Source organism: Somniosus microcephalus, chromosome 4, assembly GCF_052327205.1.
Source record: "Somniosus microcephalus isolate GS21.2 chromosome 4, FLI_Smic_1.0, whole genome shotgun sequence".
Lineage (NCBI taxonomy): Eukaryota > Metazoa > Chordata > Chondrichthyes > Squaliformes > Somniosidae > Somniosus > Somniosus microcephalus.
The window spans coordinates 31,269,515-31,286,885 of record NC_140990.1 but is presented as its reverse complement, the minus strand read 5'-3'; the positions used below and the strand labels follow the sequence as shown (position 1 = coordinate 31,286,885).

Below are 17,371 nucleotides of genomic sequence, written 5' to 3'. Positions count from 1 at the left end.
GGACACTGATTTAAGTGAGACATTTTTTGTAGGAATGGTGTCATGTGACGATATCAAAAAAGATACAGAAAATGTGCAGCCCTCAGAAATGGACAATGCTGAACATAAAGTCAATGCAGTAAAAGTGGACAAATGGATGATCCCACTGCAGATAAATGGAGCATTAGTTACATTGAAACTGGACACTGGGGCAAAAGCAAACATAATCAGTATGAGTGACATAAAAAATATGAAAGAAAAGCCCAAAATACAGAAGAAGTCAATACTACTGAAGAGCTATAATGGGCAGAAAATAGATAGCTTAGGTGTATGCAGACTTAAAGTGACAGTCAAAGACAAAGTGCATCATCTCACGTTTTCTGTTGTGGCTGAAAGACTTGATTCGATACTAGGTGACAAAGCTTGTGAAGACTTAGAACTGGTCAAGAGAGTCTACCGTATAAACTGTGCCATAAGCAGACCAGATGACTCAGGTGATGAAGCAGAGAGCCCATCAAGGATGAAAAGGCCAAAGGGCATCCATGTCTTCAAAAAGCCTAGTTTCTCCAAGAAGAACGAAAAAGACTTTAAGGTCAAAGAGAAGCCAAAGGAAGAAAAGCACAAAGAGGAAAAACACAAGGAGAAAAAGCCCAAAGATATAACCGCAGCAGATGTTGTTAAGCAGTGGAAAGAGAAAAAGAAAAAGAAGAAGCCTGCACCAGAGCAGGAAGCAGTTCCGGTGGATACTCCTTCTTTCCTCAGGCCAATCTTTGGTGTTCCATTAGCCGAGGCTGCTGAGAGGACTATGCTGTATGATGGGATCCAGCTGCCAGCAGTTTTTCGAGAGTGCATTGACTACATTGAGAGTTATGGCATGAAGAGTGAAGGAAACACTGAAACCCTCTCCAAGCAAAGATCGCAAGGAGACCTCGATCTATTCAAGACCAGATTGATGACAATGCTGCAACTGCATCTTGTCATTCACCGCCAGAACAATCTCATGAAGACACATCAGACTTAACCGTGTTGAGAAGATCCACACATGAAGTAAAAAAGCCTGATAGACTTAATCTTTGAGTACAATGTAAAGCTTTGAAAATGTGTTGGCTGTTTTGAAAATGTTTATGTTCATAGAGCACTAACAAAAGTGTTACTGATATTATCTTTATTGTTTTCTTGAAAGTTGATTGATATTGATTTTGTTAAACCTCAAAGGGGGATGTAATGATCAATAACATGTCATTCTATAGTGGACACTAGGTGGAGCCGTAGAGCTGTGTAGAGCTGTATATAGCTGTATGTATATAAGACTACACTACCCAGCTGTATAGATATTAAGACTACATTACCCATGAGGCACTAGGCTACCCACAAGGCAACAGTCAAGATGGCAGCCTGCACACAGGAGCACACATGCTGCATCTCTACAGATACTGTACCTAGAGAACATGTACTGAATAAATGACTAGCTAGAAGCTAGCTGTGTTCATAATAAGAATGTCTAGTTATTAATGAACATAAGAACACTACTTGGAAATTATTTGGACTCAATTGGGTAGAGCAGGAAAGGGCTGTAGGGGTACAGATACACAAATCACTAAAAGTAAGGATGCAGATTAAGACCATAAAAGAAGCAATCCAAGCACTGGGGTTCATTCCTAGAGGGATAGAATTGAAAAGCAGAAAAGTTATGTTAAACTTATATAGAACATTGGTTAGACCACACTTGGAGTACTGTGAACAGTTCTGGTCTCCATATTATAAAAAGGATATAGAGGCACTGGAGAAAGTGCAAAAAGTATTTGCAAGGATGATCCAAGAATTGAGAGGATATATTTATCAGGAAAGGCTGAACAGGCTGGGGCCCTTTTCTCTAGAATAAAGAGAAGGCCAATGGGTGACCTGTTAGAGGTCTTTAAAGTTATGAAAAGGTTATATAGGGTGGACCTGGAGAAAATGTTTCCACTGCAGGAGTCCAAAACTAGATAGTCACTAATAAATCCAATAAGGAATTCAGGGGAAACTTCTTTACCCAAAGAGAGGTAAGAATGTGTAACGTGCTACCACAAGGAGTAGTTGAGGCGAATAGCACAGATGCAAGGAATAGAAGGTTATGCTAATAGGTTTAGATGAAGAGGGTGGGAGGAGACTCAGGTGGAGCATACACCACCAGGGACCAGTTGGGCCGAATGGCCTGTTCCTGTGCTGTAGACTCTCTGTAGACTCTGTAACTCTGTGTAACTATGTCTTAAGAACATAAGAACATAAGAAGTAGGAGCAGGAGTAGGCCATACGGCCCCTTGGGCCTGCTCCGCCATTCAATAGGATCATGGCTGATCCAAACCTAGACTCACGTCCACTTCCCTGCCCTCTCCCCATAACCCTTAATTCCCTTATCAGCAAGGAAACTGTCTATCTCCGTTTTAAATGTATTTAATGTCGCAGCTTCCACAGCTCTCTGAGGTGGCAAATTCCATAGATTTACTACCCTCTGAGTGAAGAAGTGTCTCCTCATCTCAGTTTTGAAATGGCAGCCCCTTATTCTAAGATTATGCCCCCTAGTTCTAGTCTCACCCATCAGTGGAAACATCCTCCCCGCATCCACCCGATCAAGCCCCCTCACAATCTTATATGTTTCGATAAGATCGTCTCTCATTCTTCTGAATTCCAATGTGTAGAGGCCCAACCTACTCAACCTTTCCTCATAAGTCAACCCCCTCATCTCCGGAATCAACCAAGTGAACCTTCTCTGAACTGCCTCGAGAGCAAGTATATCTTTTCTTAAATATGGAAACCAAAACTGTACGCAGTATTCCAGGTGTGGCCTCACCAATACCCTGTATAACTGCAGCAAGACTTCCCTGTTTTTATACTCCATCCCCCTTGCAATAAAAGCCAAGATTCCATTGGCCTTCCTGATCACCTGCTGCACCTGCATACTAACCTTCTGTGTTTCATGCACCAGGACCCCCAGATCCCTTTGTACTGTAGCACTTTGCAGTTTCTCTCCATTTAGATAATAACTTGCTCTTTGATTTTTTTCTGCCAAAGTGCATAACCTCACACTTTCCAACATTATATTCCATCTGCCAAATTTCTGCCCACTCACTTAGCCTGTCTATGTCCTTTTGCAGGTTATTTATGTCCTCCTCACTCACTGCTTTCCCTCCCATCTTTGTATCGTCGGCAAACTTGGATACGTTGCACTTGGTCCCCTCCTCCAAATCGTTAATATAGATTGTAAAGAGTTGGGGTCCCAGCACTGACCCCTGCGGAACACCACTAGTTACTGATTGCCAACCCAAGAATGAACCATTTATCCCAACTCTGTTTTCTGTTAGATAGCCAATCTTCCACCCATGCCAGTATATTACCCCCAATCGCGTGATTTTTTATCTTGTGCAGTAATCTTTTGTGTGGCACCTTGTCAAATGCCTTTTGGAAGTCCAAATACACCACATCCACTGGTTCCCCTTTATCCACCCTGTTTGTTACATCCGCAAAGAATTCGAGCAAATTTGTCAAACATGACTTCCCCTTCATAAAACCATGCTGTCCCTGTCCGATTAAATTATGATTATCCAAATGTCCTGTTACTGCTTCCTTAATAATGGACTCCAACATTTTACCAACCACAGATGTTAGGCTAACTGGTCTATAGTTTCCAGCCTTTTGTCTACCTCCCTTTTTAAATAAGGGCTTTACATTAGCAGTTTTCCAATCTGCTGGGACCTTTCCTGAATCCAGGGAGTTTTGGAAAATTACCACCAATGCATCCGCAATCCCCACCGGTACTTCTCTCAAGTCCCTAGGATGTAAGCCATCAGGTCCAGGGGATTTATCCGCCTTAAGTCCCATTATCTTACTGAGTACCATCTCCTTAGTGATTTTAATCGTGTTTAGCTCCTCCCCCCTATAGCCCCCTGTTTGTCCAGTGTTGGGATATTTTTAGTGTCCTCTACTGTAAAGACTGATACAAAATATTTGTTCAGCATATTTGCCATCTCCATGTTCCCCACTACTAATTTCCCTGTCTCGTCCTCTAAGAGACCAACATTCACTTTAGCCACCCTTTTTCTTTTTATATAACTGTAGAAACTCTTGCTATCTGTTTTTATATTTTTTGCTAGTTTACTTTCATAATCTATCTTCCCTTTCTTAATTAATCTTTTAGTTATTCTTTGCTGGCTTTTAAATGCTTCCCAATCTTCTATCCTCCCACTAGATTTGGCTACTTTATATGCCCTTGTTTTCAGTCGGATACTATCCTTTATTACTTTACTTAGCCACGGATGGCTGTCTTTTCTTTTACGCCCCTTTTTCCTCAGTGGAATATATTTTTCTTGAAAGTTGTGAAATATCTCCTTGAATGTACACCACTGCTCCTGTACCGTCTTACACCTTAATCTATTTTCCCAGTCCACTTTAGTCAACTCTGCTCTCATACCTTCATAGTCTCCTTTATTTAAGCTTAGTACGCTGGTGTGAGATCCAACTCTCTCACCCTCCAACTGAATTTGGAATTCAACCATGTTATGGTCACTCATACCAAGGGGATCCTTTACTAGGACATTTTTTATTAATCCTGTCTCATTGCACAGGACCAGATCTAAGATTGCCTGCCCCCTGGTTGGTTCAGTAACATACTGCTCAAGGAACCCATCCCTAATACACTCTATGAACTCTTCCTCAATGCTGCCATGCCCAATTTGATTTGTCCAGTCAATATGAAAGTTAAAATCTTCCATGATTATAGCTGTTCCCTTATTACAAGCCCCAATTATTTCCTGACTTATACTCCGATCAATAGAGTTGCAACTGTTAGGAGGCCTATAGACTACGCCCACTAGTGACTTTTTCCCCTTATTATTCTTTATCTCCACCCAAACTGTTTCACTATCCTGATCCTTTGACCCAATATCATTTCTCACTATTGCAGTGATTCCATCCTTTATTAACATAGCCACCCCACCTCCCTTTCCTTCCTGTCTGTCCTTCCTAATAGTCAAATACCCCTGGATGTTTAGTTCCCAGTCATGGTCACCTCGCAGCCATGTTTCTGTAATGGCCACCAGATCATACCCATGTGTAGTTATTTGTACCGTCAACTCATCTATTTTGTTATGAATGCTGCGTGCATTCAGGTAAAGAACTTTTAAATATGTTTTGTGACAATTTATTCCTGCTTTTACCCCCTTTACTACTTTACCTTTATCTTTATATATTCTGTCCCTTCCTGACATGCTCTGGTTTTTAATTTTCCCACTGCTACTTGGCTCTATTGCCTTCTCCGCTGACATTTTTATTTTTTGCTCTCTTGAAACCTCCCCCCCACTAATTAGTTTAAAGCCCTCTCTACAGCCCTAGTTATTCGATTCACCAGGATTCTAGTCCCAGCACTGGCCAAGTGAAGTCCATCCCAACAGAACAGCTCTCTCCTGTCCCAGTACTGGTGCCAGTGTCCCAAGAAGCAAAACCCATTTCTCCCACACCAGTCTTTGAGCCACACATTTAACTCTCTGATTTTATTTACCCTAGCCAAATTTGCTCGTGGCTCAGGTAGTAATCCAGAGATTATTACCCTTGTGGTTCTGCTTTTTAATTTGGCCCCTAGCTGCTCATACTCCCTCAGCAGAACCTCTTTCCTTGTCCTATCTATGTTGTTGGTACCAACATGGACCACGACAACTGGATCCTCCCCCTCCAAGTTTCTCTGCAGCCCAGAGGAGATGTCCTTAACCCTGGCACCGGGCAGGCAACACAACCTTCGGGACTCTCGCTCTCGGCTGCAAAGAACCCTATCTATCCCCCTTATGATACTATCCCCTACCACTACATTTCTATTTACTCCCCCCACTTGAATGGCCCCCCGTTCCACGGTACTGTGGCCAGGTTGCTCATCCTCCCTGCAGTCCCTGCTCCTGTCCTCACAGGGAGTAAGAGCCTCGAACCTGTTGGACAAGAGCAAGGGCCGCGGCTCCTCCAACACTACCTTCTGGATCCCCATACCTGCCTCACTCATAGTCACACCCTCCTGTCCCTGACCACGGACTACATCTGAATTAGTTAATCTAATTGGTGTGACTACTTCTTGGAACACAGAGTCCAGGTAACTCTCCCCCTCCCTGATGTGTCGCAGTGTTTGAAACTCGGACTCCAGCTCATCAACACGGAGCCGGAATTCCTCGAGCAGCCAACACTTACTGCAAATGTGATCACTATGAACACCAATGGTGTCCACCAGCTCCCATGTATTGCAGCAGTAACACATCACCTGCTCTCCCATTCTATGTAATTAATTAAATTTATTAATATTATTTTTAAATACCCTCTGCCCCGATTCTAGATGATGAATATCACACCTTAGAAACTATAAACTTAAACCTGTTCCACTTTCAGTCAGGAACAGATTGCAGTTTGACACCAATCTCTGATTTGACAGCATGTTTCCAGCATTCACCGTTGTTCTTCCTGACTCTAAACACAGTTGTAAAGGAGCCTTCTGTTCCGTGCCTAGGAGCTCTGAACCATGGAAGGGAGCGGCTGGGACACATTTCTTACAGGCCTCAAGAGTAACCCACATGACGACTTTGTTGTCAGTGAAGAGAGATGAGAAAGACCAAAGTGCCGTTTTCCTCTCTCAGTGTGGCCCTGAAGGACTGTGTCCAGGCTGAAGTTCTGTTCCCACCGTACGATCCTCCCCCAGATTGTCCTTTCTGAGCTCCAGCCAGGTGATGCTAAACACTCAAGTGGGAAAGAAAAAAATCTACAACAATGTGTTTAAAACAAAGCTGATTTATTTGACAGGTATCCAGAATATTGAACACCAGCCCAGTTATAGGAGTTATTAACATCAGCAGAAACAAACCCCAACTGTCAGAATGAGCATGGTTCAGTCCTGGATCTGATTAACAGCAGCAACAGCAGAATTCAAACCCAGCAGTCACATGTGAACTCGCTGGTGTGTCAGAAGGTGGGATGACTGAGTGAATCCCTTCCCACACACGGAGCAGGTGAACGGCCTCTCCCCAGTGTGAACTCGCTGGTGTCTCAGCAGGTGGGATGAATCAGTAAATCCCTTCCCACACTCGGAGCAGGTGAATGGCCTCTCCCCAGTATGAACTCGCTGGTGTCTCAGCAGATCTTTTTCGCTTTTAAATCCGTTCTCACAGTCAGAACATGTAAAAGGTCTCTTAACTGTGTGAACAAGTTGGTGTGCCAGTAGGTGGGATGACTGAGTGAATCTCTTTTCACACACAGGGCAGGTGAATGGCCTCTCCCCAGTGTGAATTCGCTGGTGTGTCAGCAGGTAGGATAACTGAGTGAATCCCTTCCCACACTCAGAGCAGGTGAACGGCCTCTCCCCGGTGTGAACTCGCTGGTGTATCAGCAGGTGGGATGATCGAGAGAATCCTTTCCCACACTCAGAGCAGGTGAACGGTCTCTCCCCAGTGTGACTATACTGGTGTGTCAGCAGATCATTTCTGCTTTTAAAGCTCTTCTCACAGTCAGAACATTGAAAAGGTCTGTTATTGGTGTGAACAAGTTGGTGAGTAGTGAGGTGGGATGAACAAGTGAATCCCTTCCCACACACGGAGCGGGTGAAAGGTCTCTCCCCAGTGTGAGTGCGCTGGTGGACAGTGAGCTCAGATGATCGCCTGAACCCAGTCCCGCAGTAAGAGCAGCTGAACGGTCTCTCCCCAGTGTGAACAGTTTGATGGCATGTCAGTTCCCCAGAACTTTTATAGCACTTCCCATAGTCCGGGCATTTAAAAGGTCTCTCGTCAGTGTGAACTCGCCCATGCTTCAGCAGATTTGATGAATTAATAAATCCTTCCCCACACTCGGAGCAGGTGAACGTCCTCTCCCCAGTGTGAACTCGCTGGTGTCTTAGCAGATCCTTTTTGCTTTTAAATCTCTTCTCACAGTCAGAACATGTAAAAAGCCTCATATCAGTGTGAACTCGCTGGTGTGTCAGTAGGTGGGATGACTGTGTGAATCCCTTTTCACACACAGTGCAGGTGAACGGTTTCTCCCCTGTGTGAACTCGCTGGTGTCTCAGTAGATGGGATGACTGAATGAATCTCTTCTCACACACAGGACAGGTGAATGGCCTCTCCCCAGTGTGAACTCACTGGTGTGTCAGCAGGTGGGATGACTGAGTGAATCCCTTCCCACACTCAGAGCAGGTGAACGGCCTCTCCCTGGTGTGAACTCGCTGGTGTGTCAGCAGGTGAGATGATCTCGTGAACCTCTTCCCGCAGAGAGAGCAGCTGAACGGTGTGTAACTGGTGTGAATGTGCTGGTGCTCCATCAGTGCCTCAGGTCATTTAAAACACTTTTCGCAGTCAGAGCCTTTGAACTCTCTCTCATCAGTGTGAACTTGCTGGTGTCTCAGCAGGGCAGATGACTGAGTGAATCTCTTCTCACACACAGGACAGGTGAACGGCCTCTCCCCGGTGTGACTGCGCCTATGAATTTCCAGAACAAACAGGTAATTGAATGGTGCTTTTTGCTTCCACATTCAGAGGCCGATGATATTCAGGTCCCAATTAATCGAGTCGCTCTGTCAGATGTTGAAGTGATGTTTGGTTTGAGCTTCCCCTCTGCAAATCCTCCCCTTCTAACATCCTGAAAAATGAATTTAAAACAGGAAAAAAGGAGCGTGAGATGAATCTGGTCATTTGCAGGGCTGGCACTAGAAAAACGTGACTATGAAAGCTGCCGAATTATCGTAAACATCCAACTGGCTCACTAATATCCTCCACAAGACTCTGGCCTCTACAGCAGGAGAGGAGAGATAGAAGTGGGTGGGGGTGAAGTAGAGGGCCTCTGTACATCTACAACTCGACAATAACTTTGACAAAACCTCCCAAACCCGTGACCTCCACCACCGAGAAGGACCAGGGCAGCAGGTGCATGGGAAAACCATCAACCCCAGGTTCCCCTACCGACCTGGAAATATATTGCTGTTTATCATCGCTGGGGCAAAATCCTGGAACTCCTTACCTAACAGCACTGTGAAAGTGCCTTCACCACACGGACTGCAGCGGTTCAAGAAGGTGGTGACTCACCACTACCTTCTCAGGGGCAATTAGGGATGGACAATATATGCTGGACTTCCCAGCGACAGCCACATCCCAAGAATGAAGTAAAAAAATCTGTATATGTAAAATAGATTAAAATCCTCTACAGAAATACTTGTTCCTAAAACAAGTCTTTTACATTGTAGGGACAGTGTCTGTTTAACAACCTAATCTCCCCCAGAATCCACCTCCCTTGACAGTCTCACATTGGAAATTGTTGGGTCCTCCTGGGTCAGAAGTACTGGGGGTTAAACCCAGCAGCTTCTCCTCCATCTCCACTCCAGCTCAAACTGAAGCAACAAAAAGACCTACACAGGTGGCCAGGGACCGACTTCCGCATCCAGCGCCCGCCCTGATACAACCTGGCTCTGGATTGGTCGGTCTCTGTTTCCAGGCTCGGTTCTGTGAGAAACGCCAGCAATAAAACAAAAACAAAATACTGCGGATGCTGGAAATCTGAAATAAAGAGAGAAAATTCTGGAAATCCTCAGCAGGTCAGGCGGCATCTGTGAAGAAAGAAACAGAGTTAATGTTTCAGGTCGATGACCTTTCGTCAGAACTGGAAAAAAGAGGAAATGGATCAGATTTTTAAGTAAGTGTAGGGGCTGGGAAAGGGGGGAGGGGATGAAAGAACTGTGATAGGATAGAAGGCAGGAGAGGTTAAGAGACAAAGGATTGCTGACTAATGGTGGCCGCAGCACCCACAATCCCCCGCACCCCAGAAACCGCTCTATCCAACGCGCTGATTTCCCCGCTGAGAGTGCACATGCTCCCTGGGGCCACGGGCCATTCTGGGAGCCTGGCTCCTGTCCTTTGCTCCAAGTCCGACTCGGTGGAACCAGCTGAAGAAACCGGGAAGTGGTGGCGGATGGGGGAGGCGCTGCACCCTGGGTTTCCTGGTGCCGGGGCCCTGGCCGCAAGACCTGTCCTTTGTCCCGAGTCGGACTCAGTGGAAAATGGTGAAGACTCCCCTCTCTCTTCTCCCCTAAAGGTGCTATCGCTGGCTCAACCCCCCAATACTCTGTCCTTCCTTACAAGCTTTCCCTCTGTAATATCTCCCAATTCTGGCGAGGGGCTCTCCCTGACCAGTCATCAATTCTCCTCCATTTACAGACACTCCCTGACCAGTCTCCATTTCTCCTCCATTTACAGACGCTCCCTGACCGGTCACCATTTCTCCTCCATTTACAGACGCTCCCTGACTCACTCCCTGTCTGTCCCGGAGTTTGGCGCTTTGTTGAGATTCGGGCCGGAGTGAAACGGGAACCCGCGGGTGGGGGCAGATAATGTTCACTGCTCTATAATCGGGCCTGGGGCCGCACTTGGGGTGTGCGAAGCCCGCGTCCCCCCGAGGTTCATTAACCTGCCTCCCTCTGACCTGCTTCAGCCTCGCCACCCGCGCATGCTCAGCTCACACTGCCCAACAATCAGCCTCTACTGCGCATGCTCAGATCACGCTGCCCAACACTCAGCCTCTCCTGCGCATGCTCAGCTCACACTGCCCAACAGACTCTCCCGCGCATCCTGAGCTCACACTGCCCGACAATCAGCCTCTCCCGCGCATGCTCAGCTCGCACTGCCCAACAAACAGCCTCTACTGCGCATGCTCAGCTCACGCTGCCCAACAATCAGCCTCTCCCGCGCATGCTCAGCTCAAATTGCTGAATCATCCCTTTGTCATTTAATCTGGTATCATTCTACTAAATCTTTTTTGCACCTATTGCCAGTGCCTCTATATCCATTAATAATAGAGTAGAACAGTTCACAGTAGTCCAAGTGTGGTCTAACAGGGGTTCTGTACAAGTTTAACATAACTGCTGTGCTTTTCAACTCTAATTGTTGCTTGCGATTCCTGCGCCATGTGGGAACTTCTGGACACTTCACGTGTCTTGGGGGACCATGTGTATCGGAAGTGTTTCCAGCTGCTTGAGCTCGAGCTCAGGGTTTCCGAGCTTGAGGGGCAGCTGGAGTCACTGCGGAGCATCAGGGAGGCTGAGAGTTTCCTGGACCGTACGTTCCAGGAGGTGGCCACCCCACAGGCAGAGAGAGTTCAGGATAGTAAATGGGTGGCCATCCAGAAGAGTAGGAAGAGGCAGGATGTGCTGGAGTCTTCAGGGGGGTCACTCTCAAACGCAGCACTGGGGACTGCTGGGAGTGACGACTCCTTGAAGGAGTGCAGTCCAGACCATGGCACCAATGGGCAAGGGATGGCACGGGGTGTAGTGTATGTAACCTGTACCACCTTAAGCGACTACCTTAAGGTGATGAACTACTTTCTGATGGCTCCTGTATATTGTAGTACCGGTGGTGACCACACCGGTATATAAACCCTGTGGAGCAGTTTGTATTTCAGTTCAGCCCTGACCCTCAATTACTAAAGACCTGTTTAAGTATTCTGTTGTCTGTGTCCAGTTATTCAGCATAACTACATTTGGAAAACACAGACTCAACAGTGACGACGAGTCTGATCGTACCTAGCGGCAGTTTTGCATCCAAGGAAGCTTCGTCCTCAGAACGGGCGTCGAAAAGGGGCATCCGCCCTCATCATCCTGCTGAGCACCGCATCGCATGGGAGGCATCGAGAACCCGGTTTGGATTTGTTGGCCACGAAGTCCACCATCAGCAACAGGCAGTGATCATCCCTTCTACGACAGCGGCGGGTAAGCCCGATCTAGCGACACGGAGAGAAAGTCGGCCGAGTTGTCAGTGGGAGAAGGGGAGGGAAACCGAAGAAAAGGGCGGAGAACACGACTGCAGCCGGTGAAAAGGGCCGGACTGCAATCGGGCAGAGATGCGCAGCAGCCAGAAAAGCGTTAATGTCCACGAGGACCACGGGAGCGGCGGGGAACAAGAGCAGCAGCGTCGGGGGAAATAAGGACCGCTGGGAGGCGAGAACGGCAACAGCGTGGTAATCACCATTTTAGTCGGCGGGGGAAGAAGATAAGCGCGGGAAAAGCCGCCAAGCGCGGGAAGCCGCCATTTTGGAAAAATAAATAAAATAACGGAAACTCAACAAGATGCCAAAAACGGGTAACATCACTGCTTTTGATAGCGATGTAGAAGATTGGGCCACTTATGTGGAACGCGTTGAAGTTTACTGTACAGCGAATGAGGTACCGGCGGATAAGAAAGCACTAACCATATTAAACTCGATGGGTGCGAAGACGTACGGGTTATTAAGGCACCTTGTAACACCAGATAAACTGGTAGGAAAGAGTTTCGCTGAGATTGTTACTATCCTGCAAGAGCATTTAAACCCCACGCCGCTGCTGATAGCGGAACAATTTAAATTTTACAAAAGAATTCAGCTTAAAGAGGAAAGCAACGCTGAATTCTTAATCGAACTGCGCAAGTTATCAAAGTACTGTCAGTTCGGTACAGGACTAGCAGATGCTCTGAGAGATAAGTTCGTGTGTGGGCTACTAAAGGAAGGAACCCAGAAGCAACTACTAGAGGAAAAGGATCTTACGCTGGACAAAGCTTTCAGCATTGCAGCATCGCACCAGGCAGCAGCACGAGGCACTGCGGAAATGCAGCAAAGGCCATCGGAATTCAGCACCAATGAAATGGCATTGGGTGTAGCAAAGTGTTATCGTTGCGGAAGGACAACGCATGATCAGAACCAGTGCTGGTTCAAAGATAAAGAATGCAGGAAATGGGGCAGACTTGGTCACATAGCGAAAGTATGCCGGTCAGGAAAGAAGACCAGCAACAAAAAGTCACCGCAGGAGAAGTACAAGAAAGTACACAAGGTGACAGAGAACAGTTCAGATGAACAAAAGACGGATTCAGACTCCAGCAGTAAGGTTGTCTAAAAATACATAATGTGGGTAACACAGCAGACCACCAAACTATCTGGGTCATGCTTCGGATAGCAGGAGTCCAAGTGAAGATGGAATTGGACACTGGATCGGCATTGACGGTCATGAATAAGCAAGAGTACAAAAGGTTATTCTAACACATTCCCCTGAGGGATACGGAGATTGTATTGAAAACATACACGGGGCAAAGAGTATACCCCATCGGAAAGATAAAGGTAAAGGTGGTCTACAATGGTAAAGAAAGTCAGGGAATGGACTTGTATGTGTTACCTGAGGGAGGTCCACCACTACTGGGATGGGAATGGATCCGGAGAATAAATATGGACTGGCATTCCTTACAAGCACTAACTGTAGATTCCTGTAAAGAGGACGATGTCAAACCTAAACGACTGTCCAAAATATTGGGTGATGCTGAGGTGTTCCAACAGGGACTGGGAACACTGAAAGGAATTACGGCAAACATCAAGGTTGAAGAACATGCAAATCCAAAATTTTTCAAAGCCAGACCGGTACCTTATGCGATATGACCTGCTGTGGAAGCAGAGCTGGAAGGGCTAGAACGTTCAGGAGTACTGTCAAAGGTGGACTGGAGCGAATGGGCCACGCCCATTGTTCCCGTCATGAAGCGTTCATTGAGCAACAAGCTGGGGGAACCTGGGAAAGTTCACATCTGTGGCGATTTCAAGATCACTGTTAATCCAGTTCTTCACACGGTGCAATATCCGCTTCCGCGGATTGAGGATATCTTCGCTTCGCTGTCTGGCGGGAAACACTTCACCAAGATAGACCTGGCGCAGGCGTACTTACAGATGGAAGTTGATGAAGCGTCACGCCAGTATCTCACGATCAACACACATAAGGGCTTATATCAGTATAATAGACTGGTTTTTGGAGTGGCATCGGCTCCAGCGATTTGGCAAAGGGCCATGGAGCAGGTATTACAGGGAATTCCAGGCACACAATGCTACCTGGACGACATTCTGATTACAGGAGATGATGATAAGGAACATCTCGCGAATTTGGAGCAGGTGCTCACCAGATTGAAAGAATATGGACTCAGAGTTAATCGCCAGAAATGTGAGTTCTTTCAGAAGCGAATCGCGTACTGCGGTCACGTCATTGACCAGGAGGGGCTTCATAAGTCACCTGACAAGATTGAAGCTGTTGTGAAAGCTCCCGCTCCGGAAAATGTATCCCAGTTGAGGTCGTTCCTTGGGTTGATTAACTATTACCACAAGTTTCTTCCAAATTTATCCACGGTGTTACATCCGCTGAACACTCTTTTACAAATGGGAGTACCATGGAAGTGGAGCGAGGACTGTAAGCGGGCTTTTCAAAAAGGCAAGGCACTGATCACCTCTAAGGAAGTGTTGGCTCACTTTAACCCAACGCTGCCTATTCGTTTAGCTTGTGATGCTTCTCCATATGGTATCGGGGCAGTGCTCTCACATAAGTTGCCAAATGGCTTGGAAAGGCCAGTCGCGTTTGCATCCAGATCATTGACCTCCGCTGAGCGCAACTATGCTCAGATAGATAGGGAGGCTCTCAGCCTCGTGTGGGGAGTTAAGAAATTTAACCATTACCTGCAAGGCCAAAGGTTTATGCTGCTGACAGATCACCAGCCGTTGGTTTCCATCTTTAACCCTAAGAAGGGTGTTCCGGTTATGACGGCGCAGAGGCTTCAGAGATGGTCCCTTTTCCTAGGGGCACATCAATATGATATCGAATTCAAAGGTACAAAGCAACATGGTAATGCTGATGGGCTGTCGCGCCTGCCACTACCTACAGCGGAAGAGGCACCGGCAGTTGACCCTGTCGAGATATTTCACTCGACCATCATCGAATGCTTACCAGTCACCAATGCGAGTATTGAGAGACCAGAAATGACCCGACACTGTCTCGGTTCTACGATTTGACAGTGAAGGGATGGCCAACACATGGCGAACCACTGTTACCGGCATTCTCAGCCAGACGAGAGCAGCTGTCCGTCTGTCAAGGCACATTGATGTATGGAACAAGGGTGATTATTCCTCCTAAATTAAGGGAGAGAGTTCTGAAGGAACTGCATGAAGGTCATCTGGGGGGAGTCAAGATGAAAGGCCTTGCTAGGGCTTATGTGTGGTGGCCAGGTATCGACAAACAAATAGCGGATCTGACTAAAAGCTGCTCAGGGTGCCAAAAAGTTCAAAATGCACCTCCAATTGCACCGCTGCATCCGTGGGAATGGCCTTCAACCCCATGGCAACGTGTGCATATCGACTTTGCAGGTCCATTCATGGATTCCATGTTTTTGATAGCGGTAGACGCACATTCTAAATGGCCAGAAGTGATTAAGATGTCGACCACTACCTCTGAAAAGACGATCGCAGTTCTAAGAACCATATTTGCAAGGAATGGGCTGCCGGAACAAATATGTTCAGACAACGGACCACAGTTCGTGTCAGAAGAATTCCAGAAATTCATGAAGAAGAATGGGGTGAAACACTATACATCTGCCCAATATCATCCGGCTACAAATGGGTTGGCCGAGAGATTTGTACAAACGTTCAAAAAGGCGATAAAGGCCATGAGCGAAGACCATATTCCACTACAACACAAGGTGGACAATTTCCTGATGGCATATCGAAACGCCACGCATGCAGTGACAAATCAAAGCCCTGCCATAATGTTCTATAACAGGAGGTTGCGGTCCCGATTGGATTTGTTAAAACCCAATGTGCGTAGGGAAGTCGAAAACAAACAATTCCAGCACGTAAATAACAAGGGCACTCGGAGTTTCGAAATAGGACAACCAGTGTTGGCCAGGGACTATAGGAATGATAAATGGCAATCCGGAACAATTCGTGCCCGACAAGGACCCTTGATGTACACGGTAGACGTTGGTGAGAATGTAATACGACGTCATGCTGACCAACTTGTGGAATCGAGAACAAGGGTCGACCCCATGTCTACGGCAGAGACACCAGTTGAAGAAGTTATTGAGCTTGTAGCATCTACCTCAGACTCGAACGTACATGATGATGTTCAATCCATAAGAGATCAAATGGATGAGTCACCCCAGCAACGAGAACCAGAGACCCCTGAAAGGCGCTATCCGGCCCGGATCAGGAGGCCTCCTCAGAGACTGAATCTTTGAACAGTTTTGTATGAAAGTTGTATATATGTTATCCATGTTATGTTTAAATTGGGGTGTACACTGTTAAGCTAAAAGGGGAGGAATTGTAGTGTATGTAACCTGTACCACCTTAAGAGACTACCTTAAGGTGATGAACTACTTTCTGATGGCTCCTGTATATTGTAGTACCGGTGGTGACCACACCGGTATATAAACCCTGTGGAGCAGTTTGTATTTCAGTTCAGCACTGACCCTCAATTACTAAAGACCTGTTTAAGTATTCTGTTGTCTGTGTCCAGTTATTCAGCATAACTACATTTGGAAAACACAGACTCAACACAGGGGGAACAGCAAAGAGTAGAAATGCAGTCATCATAGGAGTCATAGAGTCATAATGGCACAGAAGGAGGCCATTCAGCCTGAGTCTGTGCCAGCTCTCTGTAGAGCAATCCAGTCAGTCCCATTCCCCCGCTCTATCCCCGTAGCCCTGCAAGTTTATTTCCCTCAAGTGCCTATCCAGTCTCCCCTTGAAAACATTGAGTGTCTCCGCTTCCAACACTTCAGTCGGCAGCGAGTTCCAGATCATCACCACTCGGTGTAAAAATGTTTTCCCTCACATCTCCCCTCTATCTCTTGCCCAAAAGCTTAAATCTGTGTTCCCTAGTCCTTGTGCCATCAACTAGTGGGAACAGCCTTTCCCCGGCTAGCCTATCCAAACCCGTCATAATCTTGTACACCTCTATCAAATCACCCCTCAACCTCCTTTGCTCTAATGAAAACAAATCCAGCTTCTCCAACCTGTCCTTGTAGCTAAGATCCCCCATCCCCAGAACTATTCTGGTAAATCTCCTCTGCACCCTCTCAAGGGCCTTCACATCCTTCCTAAAGTGTGACCAGAACTGGAGGCAATACTCCAGTTGTGGCCTAACCAGCACTTTATAAAGGTTCATAACTTCTTCATAGCTAGCATAACTTCTCTACTTTTGTACTCAATACCTCTATTTATGAAGCCCAAGATCCCATATGCTTTGTTAACCACTCTCTCAATATGTCCTGCCACCTTCAGGGACCTATGCACATTAACTCTCAGGTCCCTCTGTCCCTGCACACTCTTTAAAACTGTGCCATTAAGTGTATATTGCCTCTCCCTGTTCCTTCTGCCAAAATGCATCACCTCACACTTATTAAATTCCATCTGCCACTTGTCTGCCCATTCTGCTAGCCTTTCTATGTCCTGTTGCAGTCGATTGATATCATCATCACTGTTTTCCACACCCCAAAGCTTGGTGTCATTGAGTATTCTAGCCTTGCCCTGTGCCTCTAAGCATATATCACTTTCTTTGTCTCTAACAGGCCCCACCCCGCCTCTT

The 17,371-nt window shown here is 46.6% G+C and overlaps 1 pseudogene; it reads right to left on the bottom strand.

The window, feature by feature from the left end:
• Window positions 1-17,371, bottom strand: part of LOC147118548 (uncharacterized) — a 129,172-nt pseudogene that overhangs the window by 101,154 nt on the left and 10,647 nt on the right.